Consider the following 11,978-nt stretch of genomic DNA (forward strand, 5'->3'; position numbering starts at 1 on the left):
TGCCTTTGTGGGACAGGGCTCGGATCTCCTTCCGAAATGCGTCTCTGGCCACCCGTGCTGGGCCCGCCCATGACCACGGCCCACAGGCCTCTGCTGTGTCCCTGCACCGAGCGGTCAGCCTCCCGATGGGCCCCTGCCCTTCGTCATGCTCCACCCGAATGCGCCTTCCCACTCCTGGCTGTCATCTTCCTAAGTCACAGCCATGATTGAGTCACCCCCCCCCCCCCCAAAGTATTTACCAGTGCTGTGTGGTCTAGAGATGAAGTCCAAGAGACGAGAGCTCAATGATGCACTTTGTACTCTGACATCAGTATAACCTTCTAGCTTCCTGTCTGGTGATATTGCAGCCCCCAGCCTGCCTGCCTCCGCCCTCTTCCCCGCCCCCAGATCTGCAGCCGAAAGGAATTCCTAAACGCTTTAACATCTTGTGGCTTCTGCTCCTAGTGTCCCCTTCACCTGAAAAGCCCTCTTCCTCGCATTAGATAATAAGGAACCTTTGTGCAACATGTCGGCAAAAACTCATTGGAGACCTTTGTGTCAGTGATGGACAGCTGTAGCCAGTCCCCTGGGTTTTAATTCGCCGCTTATTTTGCTGTGTAATTATGAGCAATTTATTTAACTTCTACAGGTTCCTCATTTTTTAAAAGGAGATAATAATAGCGTCTTATCTGCCAGGCTTGTTTTGGGAACTAAAGAAGCCCACTTATTTAAAACCCTTGGAACATTGCCAGACACACAGCGCTCGCTAAATGAGGGTCCGCTGTCACTTACGAAATGGCCCAGGGTCTCTGAAGTTAGGACTCAGGTCTCCTGACTCAAAAGCTTACAGTCAGTGGATTTTGCCGTCGCGTGTTGCTTTTCCACTGTCGTGCGTTGCTTTTCCACCTAGCAAAAAATCCTACTCATTCTTCAGAGACCCAGCTTAGGCGTCTCTCTCATTTCTATGTGACCCTAACACACAACCAATGTAGGGGCACCTGGGTGGTCTGACTCTTGATTTCGACTCAGGTCATGATCTCGAGGTTCATGAGTTCAACCCCTGCATCAGGCTCCGCGCTGGCAGCGCAGAGCCTGCTTGGGGTTCTCTCTTTCCCTTCCTCTCTGCCCCTCCCCTGCGCGCTCTCTCTCTCTCTCAAAATAAGTAAACAAAAACTTAAGACACCACCAGTTGAGGGTGCCATTGATTGTAAGATGTTCTGTTGTTTCGCTGTCATTGAAGAAAAGCAAACAAACAAAGCCGCCGATGATAATTGCAAGACGCCACGAATTGTAAGATGCCTCCCGACGGCAGAGATGTAAGGTGCGCCTTAGAACTGGTGAAATGAGGTAACCTTAACTGGGATTAAGTACCAGGCTGTGCACCTCTGCATCGAGCACGCGTTCTATTGCATTAGAGTTGGCCATGCGCTTCCCTGCTAGATAGGAGTACCGTCAGGCCAGCAAACGGATCTTTCTTACTCTGGCATCCCAGCACCTTCCACCGTGTTTGGCACAAGACAGACATTCCATAGTTGGTTGTTTAATACAAATTGAAATCGTCATTAGACACTGTGAGGGCTACACGAGGGATGAAACATATGCGACAGACGTCGTATAATAACAAAACTTCACTGACCCAACAGTTGGACCAGATAACGCCTTGGTGAATTGGTCTTCCTGCTTCGAGGCATAGAAACCTGATGTCGCAGGTCGCCTTTCGTGTGGCTTTTACCCCGCTCACGAGTACCATACATACAAATAGACCTTGTATCGGTTTTCAAAGACAGGTGGCCCTTTCGCCGGCAAGAAAAGACTAACAATATACTAGTGGCCTGAAGATGTCTACTTTTAGATGAAATATAATGAAGAAAGTGTTCGTCCCTACAGCCTTTTGGGACACATCTATTCTTTTGCCTTCTTTCCCTTATCCTGGAGGGTTTGAATGACCTGCCTTTTAAGGTTTAAATATAGATGCTCAGACTGGGCTTTGAAATATTTCAAGAATACAGCATTACAGGAATCCCAGGTTCTATAAAATTCTGCATTTTCATCCCTGCAAACAGCATGACTTTTGTCATTCCTTCAGAAGCAGTAACACTGATTTTTGGGTTTCCTTTTCTTTTTTCTTTTCCTTTCCTTTTCTTTCTTTGCTTACCTTTCATCAAACAATTAATCTTTGAATGAAAAGGAAACTTCAGGGGCGCCTGGGTGGCTCAGTCGGTTGAGCGTCTGACTTCGGCTCAGGTCATGATCTTACGGTCCGTGAGTTCAAGCCCCGTGCCGGGCTCTGTGCCGACAGCTCAGAGCCTGGAGCCTGCTTCGGATTCTGGGCCTCTCTCTCTCTCTCTCTGCCCTTACCCCACTCACGCGCATGTGCTCTCTCTCTCAAAAACGAATAACCATTAAAAAAATTTAAAAAAAAGAAAACTTCAAGTAGTGCAGAAAGGTTGCTTCTAGAATCTGTTGATCATAAGCACGTGCAGTGCAAACTCATGGTCCAGGGAACACAAACTGACCCACCAGGAATATCTGACGAAGACAAGCTTCCTCCTCACTGACGAGGACGTCTTCAAAACGGGTTGTTGGCTCGCTTTCTTAACGACGTGACATGCTGTCGGATGACTATTGATTCTGTTTAACCTCTCTGTCTTCAGTTGCATCAGACCAAAGGGAGAGGACAGTGGGTGGTCCGTGTGATGCTGCTTCTGTCTTACCCATACTCTTCTTCTAAAATGTGGGCGATCTTTACGCACGTTGCCTTGCTTTGTGTCACATAGCTCTGGAGGCTTGGCCATGACTGATTGTCCGGCGGCTCTCGCCAAAGCCAGTGAGCTATAAAGGGAGAATACAGGACCAGGAGGTGGCCTGGCAAAAGAATCTCACCCAACAGGAGTCACCCAGGTGAACATGATCAGCCAACCTAATCAGATCCTTTCTCTTGGGGAATTTGTTATGTAAACTGGAGAGAAGGCATCAGAAAGTGAGTCCAAGGGGGGCACCTGGGTGACTCAGTTGGTTGAGCGTCTGACTCTTGATTTTGGCTCAGGTCACGATCCCAGGGTCACGGGCTACGAGCTGAGTGTGCAGCCTGCTTAAGAGCCTCTCCCTCTGCCCCTCTCCTCCCCTCATGCAAGCTCCCTCTCTAAAAGAAAAAAAAAAAGAATCTAAGAAAATGGTTTGGTAGTTATGGACATGTCGCCAAAGCAGGGTGCAAAAGGCCTTCGTTCCTGAGGAGAGAATGAGGTGACCAGGCCATCAGAGCTGTCAGTGTTTTCTGGCAGGCCTGGCTTGGGGTTACTGCTTCCTACGAAGCCTGGATTTTCTGCCGTTGACACATTTTCTTGTTTCTCTACTTTCCCGGTATCCTTATATATTTAAAAATATCTTTTAATATTATAAGTATGATATGTGAGCATTGAACGAACCTCAAGCGATAACGAAACGTGTGTTGGTGTAAGTGAAAACCCATGCGTCCCCCAGTTCTAATACCCCAAATATAATCACAGTTAAAAGTGTCAGTACAATATTCTTGCATATTTATTTTAATATAGTATTATCTCTAACTTGCTTTCTTTATTCAGCGATAAAGCATGGATATTTCTCCACATTAAAAAAAAAAACAGGGGCGCCTGGGTGGCGCAGTCGGTTAAGCGTCTGACTTCAGCCAGGTCACGATCTCGCGGTCCATGAGTTCGAGCCCCGCGTCGGACTCTGGGCTGATGGCTCGGAGCCTGGAGCCTGTTTCCGATTCTGTGTCTCCCTCTCTCTCTGCCCCTCCCCCGTTCATGCTCTGTCTCTCTCTGTCCCAAAAATAAAATAAAAAACGTTGAAAAAAAAAATTTATAAAAACAAAAACAAAAACACAAAAAAACAAAAAACAGGGGCACCTGGGTGGCTCAGCTGATTAAGCATCCGACTTCAGCTCAGGTCACGATCTCGAGGTCCGTGAGTTCGAGCCCCGCGTCGGGCTCTCTGCTGACAGCTCAGAACTCGGAGCCTGCTTCGGATTCTGTGTCTCCCTCTCTCTCTGCCCCTCCCCCTCTTGTGCTCTGTCTCTCAAAAGTGAATAAATGTTAAAGAAAAACTTAAAAAAAAAAAAAACAGAGTGGGGGGTACCTGGCTGGCTCAGTCATAGAGCATATGACTCTTGATCTGGAGGTTGTGAGTTCAGGTCCCATGTGTAGTTTGGAGTTTACATTAAAATTTTTTTTAAATATATAGAAAGATATATCTATATATTTATATTTACAGAGAGAAATTTTATTCTTTGCAACAACTGCGTAGTACTCCACAGTATGGACATATGACATTTCATTTAATCACCTGATACCAGTGGATGTGGGGGCTGTTCCAAATTTTCAAGATAACCATGAACAATACAAAGGTCACCCTCGTTCCGCACATGATTATGTATGTATGCAAATATTCTTATACAATAAATTCCTAAAAGTAGAATTGGGAGGATCAAAGGGAATATGCACTTAAAATTTTAAGTAGGCGGCTCAGTCGGTTAAGGGTCCGACTTCAGCTCTGGTCATGATCTCATGGTTGGTGAGTTCGAGCCCCGCGGCGGGCTCTGTTTGGACAGTTCAGAGCCTGGAGCCTGCTTCGGATTCTCTGTCTCCCTGTCTCTCTGCCCTTCCCCCGCTCACACACACTCTCTCTCTCCCTCTCAAAAATAATGAGAGATAATTTTTTAATAATTTAATAATTAATAACTTAAACAATCAGATAATTATTTAATATATAAATAATATATAAATAATAATAAATAATTATTCAAAATAATTAAAATAATAAAATAATTTAAAATTTAATAATTTAATAATTTTTTAATAATAATTTTTAAAAATGTGTCAGACGGAAGTGCCCATAGAGAAACAAGGTGCAGGCTAAACGGAAGGTTTTCTTCACTCGGTAACCTTTCTTGAGAATCTATAAGGCACCTGCCATGTGGCAGGGATTCAAAGACCATCAAGACACGGTTCCCTGCCGCAGAAACATCACAGATCTACAAAAGTGTGAAAATAGGGTAGAGCAACTTACCAAGCCTGAGGGGCCTGGGGTAGATTTCACAGGGATGACCCCTGAATGGAGGCTTAAAAGATACGGAGACATTTTCCGGGTGAAAAAAGAAAGGGAGAGCAATGAAGGTGAAGGGGCAGGAGAGGTCAAAGAAGCCGGCGAGTCTAGGGAATGTGCCAAACGGCGATGCTTGGCCTAATGCTTTGGGAGGTGATGACGATGGGGGTCTGCAGCGTTCCTCTTGATGACCACCTTTTACGAGCCATGCGTCTCAAACTGGGTCCTTTCCTTCTGTCCCAACAGGGCAGGGAGCCCCTGGCTGCGTGTGGCTGTTGGGACTTGGAATGAGGTAAGTGTGATCAAGAAGTGAATTTTTAACTTGATTTCATTTCAGGTAACATAAATTTAAAAACACTCAATTCGGGGCGCCTGGGTGGCGCAGTCGGTTAAGCGTCTGACTTCAGCCAGGTCACGATCTCGCGGTCTGTGAGTTCGAGCCCCGCGTCGGGCTCTGGGCTGATGGCTCAGAGCCTGGAACCTGTTTCCGATTCTGTGTCTCCCTCTCTCTCTGCCCCTCCCCCGTTCATGCTCTGTCTGTCTCTGTCCCAAAAATAAATTAAAACGTTGAAAAAAAAATAAAATAAATAAAATAAATAAAAACACTCAATTCAGTTGTTGGAAAAATAATAACTTTTTTAATGTTTATTTTTTTTATTTTTGAGGGAGAGAGGGTGCACGTGAGCAGGGGAGGGGCAGGGAGAGAGGGAGACACAGAACCCGAAGCAGGCTCCAGGCTCCGAGCTGTCAGCGCAGAGCCCGACGCGAGGCTCGAACCCACGAACCGTGAGATCATGACCTGAGCGGAGTCGGACGCCTAACCTTGGCTGAGCCACCCAGGTGCCCATGCACCAAGTATTTCTGATGAAAATTTGGCATTTGAATTGAGATGTGCTGGAAGGGCAAAATATACGCTGGATTTCAAAGACTTAGGACAAAAAGAATGTGAACTATCTTATGGATAATTTTGATATGAATTACATATTCAGATAATAATATTTTAAACATGTCAGAGAAGTGAAATCCAGGGGCACCTGGCTGGCTCAGTGGGTGGAGAATGTGACTTGGTTTTTTTGTTTTGTTTTTTTTTTTTCAAATGTCTTAAATGTTTATTTATTTTTGAGACGGAGGCAGAGTGCGAGTGGGGGAGGGGCAGAGAGAGAGGGAGACACAGAATCCGACGCAGGCTTTCCAGGCTCTGAGCTGTCAGTACAGAGCCCGACGCGGGGCTTGAACCCACAAATCGTGAGATCATGACCTGAGCCGAAGTCGGACGCTTAACCGACGGAGCCACCCAGGTGCCCCAATGTGAGTTGGTTTTTTAATTTTTAGTTTTTTAGAAAAAGAGAGAGCAAGTGGGCAGGGGAGAGGGGTAAAGGGAGAGAGAGATTGAGAGAGAGAGAGAGAGAGAGAGAGGGTGAGGGGGGAGAATCCCAAGCAGGATCCACACTTACCTTGCAAGCCAAGCTGGGTCTCAATCCCAAGAACCATGGGATCCTGACCTGAACTGAAATCAAGAGCCAGACGCTCAACCGACTGAGCCACCCACGCGCCCCGAGAATGTGACTCTTGATCTCGGGGTTGTAAGTTTGAACCCCACATTGGGGGTAGAGATTACTTAAAAAATTAAAAAAATTTTTAATTAAAAAAAAAAATGAAGGAGAAGTGAAATCTACTATGAAAGTGAATTTCACCTGATTCTCTTTCCCTTTTTAAATGCAGCTACTAAGAAATTAAACATCACGTGTAGAGCTTACAGTACATTTCTATTGTCGTTGCTGGTCTAGAACCCCATCACCTCATGCCTGGATCTCTGCAGTAGCTTCCTTCCTGTTCGTTCTGCTTTCCTTCTATTTAACGCATCCTCCACACTGTCACTAGATTGCAAACCACAAATGTTATCAGAACAGAATGCCACGTCACTCCTCGTGTCTCAGGACGTCCACTCCCTCCTTTCTCCTCAGCCAGCCTTCCCGGGTCTCCCCCACTCTCTCTCTGGCTCTCCCTTCCAATCCAGCTGAGATTTTTCTTCTCCCTGGCCCCAAACGCAGCTCCATCTTCCAATTTTTATAAGAGAAATCCAAAATCTGCATAACATATTCTGATCTAGAAAATGTTGACAACTGGGACAGAAACTGCCTACCCAATGCATTCCCCCTTTTTCTTTATAACAGAACCCTGCTTTAACCCAGGCGGCAAGCTTCCCAGATAAAAGAACACATTTTCCAATCTCCTCTGCACGTCGGGTGGATAATGAGATAAAAGGGGAATTCGTATGGGGATGTCCAGGTGATCCCCTGGGACAGCTGAGCTGGGAAGTGTCCCTCTTCCCTCCCTGTCTTCCTCCTTCCTGACAGAATGCAAATGGCTGGAGCCCCAGCAGCCACTTTGTGTCCTAACACAGTAATGAGGATGGAAGCCCTGTGTTAGGAAGAGTAGAGCAGAACAATAGGTACCTAGCTTCCTGCTTCCTCTGGAGTTACCACTTTGAATTTGCTATCTTTAGTTTTTCTTTTCCCTTTCTTTTTTTTAAGTTTATTTATTTATTTATTTTGAGAGAGAGGGAGAGCTGGGGAAGGGCAGAGACAGAATGAGGGAGAGAGAGAATCCCAAGCATGCTCTGCACCCTCAGCGCAGAGCCCGATGCAGGGCTCGAACTCATGAGATCATGACCTGAGCCGAAATCAAGGGTCAGACGCTTAACCGACTGAGCCAACTAGGGGTCACAGTTTTTCTTTTTCATGGAAGAGAAACCTTTATTCTATTTAAACCACTAATTTGGGTTTTCTGTTCGTACATGGCCAAACCTGTTTTGGCAACTACTCCTTTTTTGCTGAAAAACATTGTCCAGACCCAAAGAAACCAAACAAAACCACAGAACATGCCCGTGGCTCACTTAAAAGTGCCTGGGCCTCCATTCCCCTACTGGAAAAATCAGTTCACTTAAATAAATGATCTCTGAGGCCATTTCCAGGCCTAAATGAGATTATCTCATTTAACTCTTACAACTGTCCCATGAGGTGATCCCCAGTTTCTTTGAGAAAGATGAGAAAGTAGGTAACTTACACACCACTTAGCAAGCACCACAGCAGGCTTCAAAATCAGTCAAATTCTTTGGACGCTCTGAGGATCGAATGAAAATCATGAACGTGAAAATATTTGGAAAAGTTAGCCATTGCGTACAAAGGCTTTCCATAACAAAGGTCACTAGAAGCTAAAATGAAAACAAAGTTTCTGAGTAGATGATGTGTGTTACACAAATACAGAAGTGATATTGACGAGTTCGTGACTGGTTCATTAAATCATTGCCCCTGTCTGTTTGGTTGGTTGTTTTTTTTTCAGTACTGGAAGAAGATAACCTTGGCAGAATACTAGGAGAAAAATGACAAAACACGAACTTCCGTGATCTTAGTTCCACATGGCGGGTTGAGAAAAAGTTCAGTAGATTATTGAATGTATTTCATCAATTTGTATCTTGATTGGGGCATTTGGGGTTGACTCAGTGGTAAGTACGCAGAAAACTAAGGAAATGAAACAGTGAGGCAATCGTTAACACTAGGAAAAACAAAAAACCGTACAGGAAATAAAATTTAATTGGCTGCAAACTGTATACAGTCAGAATGATGTAAAGGGAAAAATTGATTTAGCATAAATTATAACGTGAATCTATTGGGAAGACTGAGGGAAGGGGATGGAGCAAGGGCTGGGAATCATCTCTCATATAAATAAAAACAAATAAATTCAAATAACCAAAAGAAACAGGTGTAGGACTCAAACATGGTTACCTCTGGGGGGAGGAATGGAGGGTCGCAAGAGGTAGGGCATGAGATTACTATTTCCATGGTAAGCCTAATAGCACTTTTGACTCCTTAAAGTAAGGTAGAAAATCAAATTTAAAAATCATTGTAACGTATGTAGACAATCCCCTGGCTTTTCCAATCGCCTAAAATGTCAAGTCGCCTTCTTCAGCCTGACCATAAAGTCTCTCCACAATTTGTCTCCACCCTCCCTTATCTTACCTTATCTCTAAATTTCTTTCCATCTGGCACTCTTGATTCCAGTCAAGCACTATTCACTTGGTCTTCCTCGACACCCTGACCCCCTCGAAAACATCATTCACCCAGCCTGGGATGCTCTCTCTCCTATCTGATCTAAAATCTTACCAATGGGTGGAACAAAGGAGTACAGGTATGAAGGTTATCCCCTGAGAACAACATTAAGAAGCACAAAAATGTAATGGATGAGTGCAGTCATCGGTAGATTAAGGGTTGATGAGCTGAGGATAAATGTGTTAACAGAAGGGGGATGATCTTTGTGGGTCTATAAAAAGTAAATTACCGAGTCATTCAATGTAAAGTCATTAAGCGCCTATCATGTACCAAGTGTCCTGGGAGTATGTAACAGGAAGTGGTATTGTTAAATACCAAGAATTCAGAGGGACGGAGGTATTACCATTAGTCTAGAGGACTAAAACTTTCTAGAAAAGCGGGGTCAATGTACAACCACAAATGTCTCTTCTACTTAACAGACATAGTCTCCGTAGAGAGGGGACGCTACAGGCTTGATGATATTAACACAATGGTTTACCTAAGATCCATTTTGTGTTAAACTCTGGACTAGGTGCTTTGTATTTGTTTTCTGAACCATACAACAACCTGACGGGATTCCTTTTATTATTTCCAACTTTCGAAGGAACGAACGGAAGCTTATAAATATTAAGGTCTCGCAGCCAGTGTTAAAGGTGAGATGTGAATTCTGGCCCAGCTTTCGTGCCCATTCCTTTTAAACATATTTTTTTAAGCTTATTTATTTAATTTGAGAGAGAGAGAGAGAGAGAGAGAGAGAGCGAGCGAGCCAGTGGGGAAGGGCAGACAGAGAGGGAGAGAGAGAGAATCCCAAGCAGGTTCCTCGATGTCAGCACAGGGCCGGATGCGGGGCTTGGACTCATGAACTCCGAGATCATGACCTGAGCCGGAATCAAGAGTCGGATGCTCAACCGACCGAGCCCCTGCCCCAGCACCCCTTTGGTGCCCGTTCTTGTTCCACTATACCCCCCAACCTCCCCAGCCAACTAAACCATGCATACCAAGCAACTTTCTGATTTGACTTCACATGTAGGAAAAAAATGCTATAGTTAGTTAATAAAACCTTACTTTGCTAGGCAATTATAATAATAATAAAAGTGGCATCTGGGTGGCTCAGATGGTTAAGCGACAGACTTTGGGTCAAGTCACAATCTCACCGTTCGTGGGTTCAAGCCCCGCATCGGGCTCTGTGCTGACAGCTCGGATTCTGTGTCTCCCCCCCCCCCCCAGAAATAAACATTAAAAAATTTTTAAATAATAATAAAAATATTAGGTCTGACAAATATTGAATCTTTTGTGCCAGGCACTGTGCTGAGCATCTACATGCACAAAGAAGGAATCATCATCTCCACTCTAGAGAAAAACACGAAGACATTCAGAATGTAAATCATTTGGTTCGAGGCACATCACTCGGAAGCAAGCTTGTGATCTTAGTCATTTTATGCATTGCCATCTAACAAACACTGCCGTGCACGGACTCTTTTCATTGAAACAATATTTAGTGAGCACCCCCTCCATGGTCTGGGGCTTGCTGGTGGAATATCCATGAAAGTATAAGACCTCGTCTCTGTCTTGAAAATATTTACAATTTCAACGTAGAGGCAAGACACTACACAGTGAAATGGTAAGTAGCAATTGAGGTTCGTACAGAATTAAGTCGTAAATGGATCAGCGTGACCAATAAACGATTTCAGAGAAGGGGAGCCCCCCCTGAGAGCCAAGGCAGAGAGGAGGTGAAGGACGAACAGAACCCAGCCGGGGAGAGAGAACATTCTGGTGCAGGAATGGGCATGGTGTCCTGGGGGACAGGAACCAGCTGGCCCCGTGGACGATCGTCGTGTGACGCAAGAGGATCCACGGGCCCCTTCTTCCAGAGGCTCCCCTCTAGGGTCCAGGAGAACCCTTCTCGGGGCGGCTGCTTCCGTTCTCCTTCCAATTCGGCGTCAACCAAGGAAGTGCCAACAAGGTGGCGTGAGCTTCTGAGTCTTCGCCTCATGATCTCCTCGGTAGCTCCCGGGGAGGCAGGGACCTGGGGCCTGTTAGCCACCGGACGGTGGGAAAATGACTCCTCCATCACCACGGCCCGGCGCCGGGGAGACAGACGGCCTGTTGCGCATGCTCAGTAGATGTTTGCCAAACCAGGAAGGAAGGACCCGGGGCGGACAGCGGTCGGTGCAGCGGAGGGGCCACCGGTGCGAGAAGGGCAGACAGGTCTGGCCCCTGCCCCTTGCTAGGCGCACTTGCTTTGCAACTTCCTCTCCGCGAAATCTCGGCAGCATCACCCTCCAAGGGTTATTGCCGTAAATATTAAATGCATTAATAGACGTGAAGCGCTTCGAACGGGACTGGCGTCTATCGAGAGCTGTTCAGGCTGCTGTATTGATAGCATGGGCTCCACAGCCAGACCGAGCCGTCGGAGGCGTGTCGGTGCTGCTCAGCACGTGAGTGGGCCCTCTGGACCTCAGTCTTCCCATTCGCAAAATGGGTATCACAGTACCCCTCTGACCCAGTTAGCGTGAGGATTGCGTGAGGTAAATGCAGGCAAAGCACCCGGCCCACCTCAGGAAGCATGCAACACAGTGCTAATAGGAAGGCGGTACCGTTCTCCTGGCTTAGTCACCGGATCTTTCCTCTGGCCCTGCCACTGCGGCTGGCAGGTGGCTAGCACATTTCTGGATTAGGCAAGACTTTATTTCTGGAGCTGGTGTAGTTCTGCCACGATCGGTTCCTCCTCGGCTTCCTTCTAGGGTGATTTCTATTTTAACATAAATCGCAAACCCCTTATTGTGCAATTTTCAGACCGATATAAAACCAGAGAGAATAACACAGGCA

The sequence above is a fragment of the Felis catus genome, chromosome F1, assembly GCF_018350175.1.
Source record: "Felis catus isolate Fca126 chromosome F1, F.catus_Fca126_mat1.0, whole genome shotgun sequence".
Classification (NCBI taxonomy): domain Eukaryota; kingdom Metazoa; phylum Chordata; class Mammalia; order Carnivora; family Felidae; genus Felis; species Felis catus.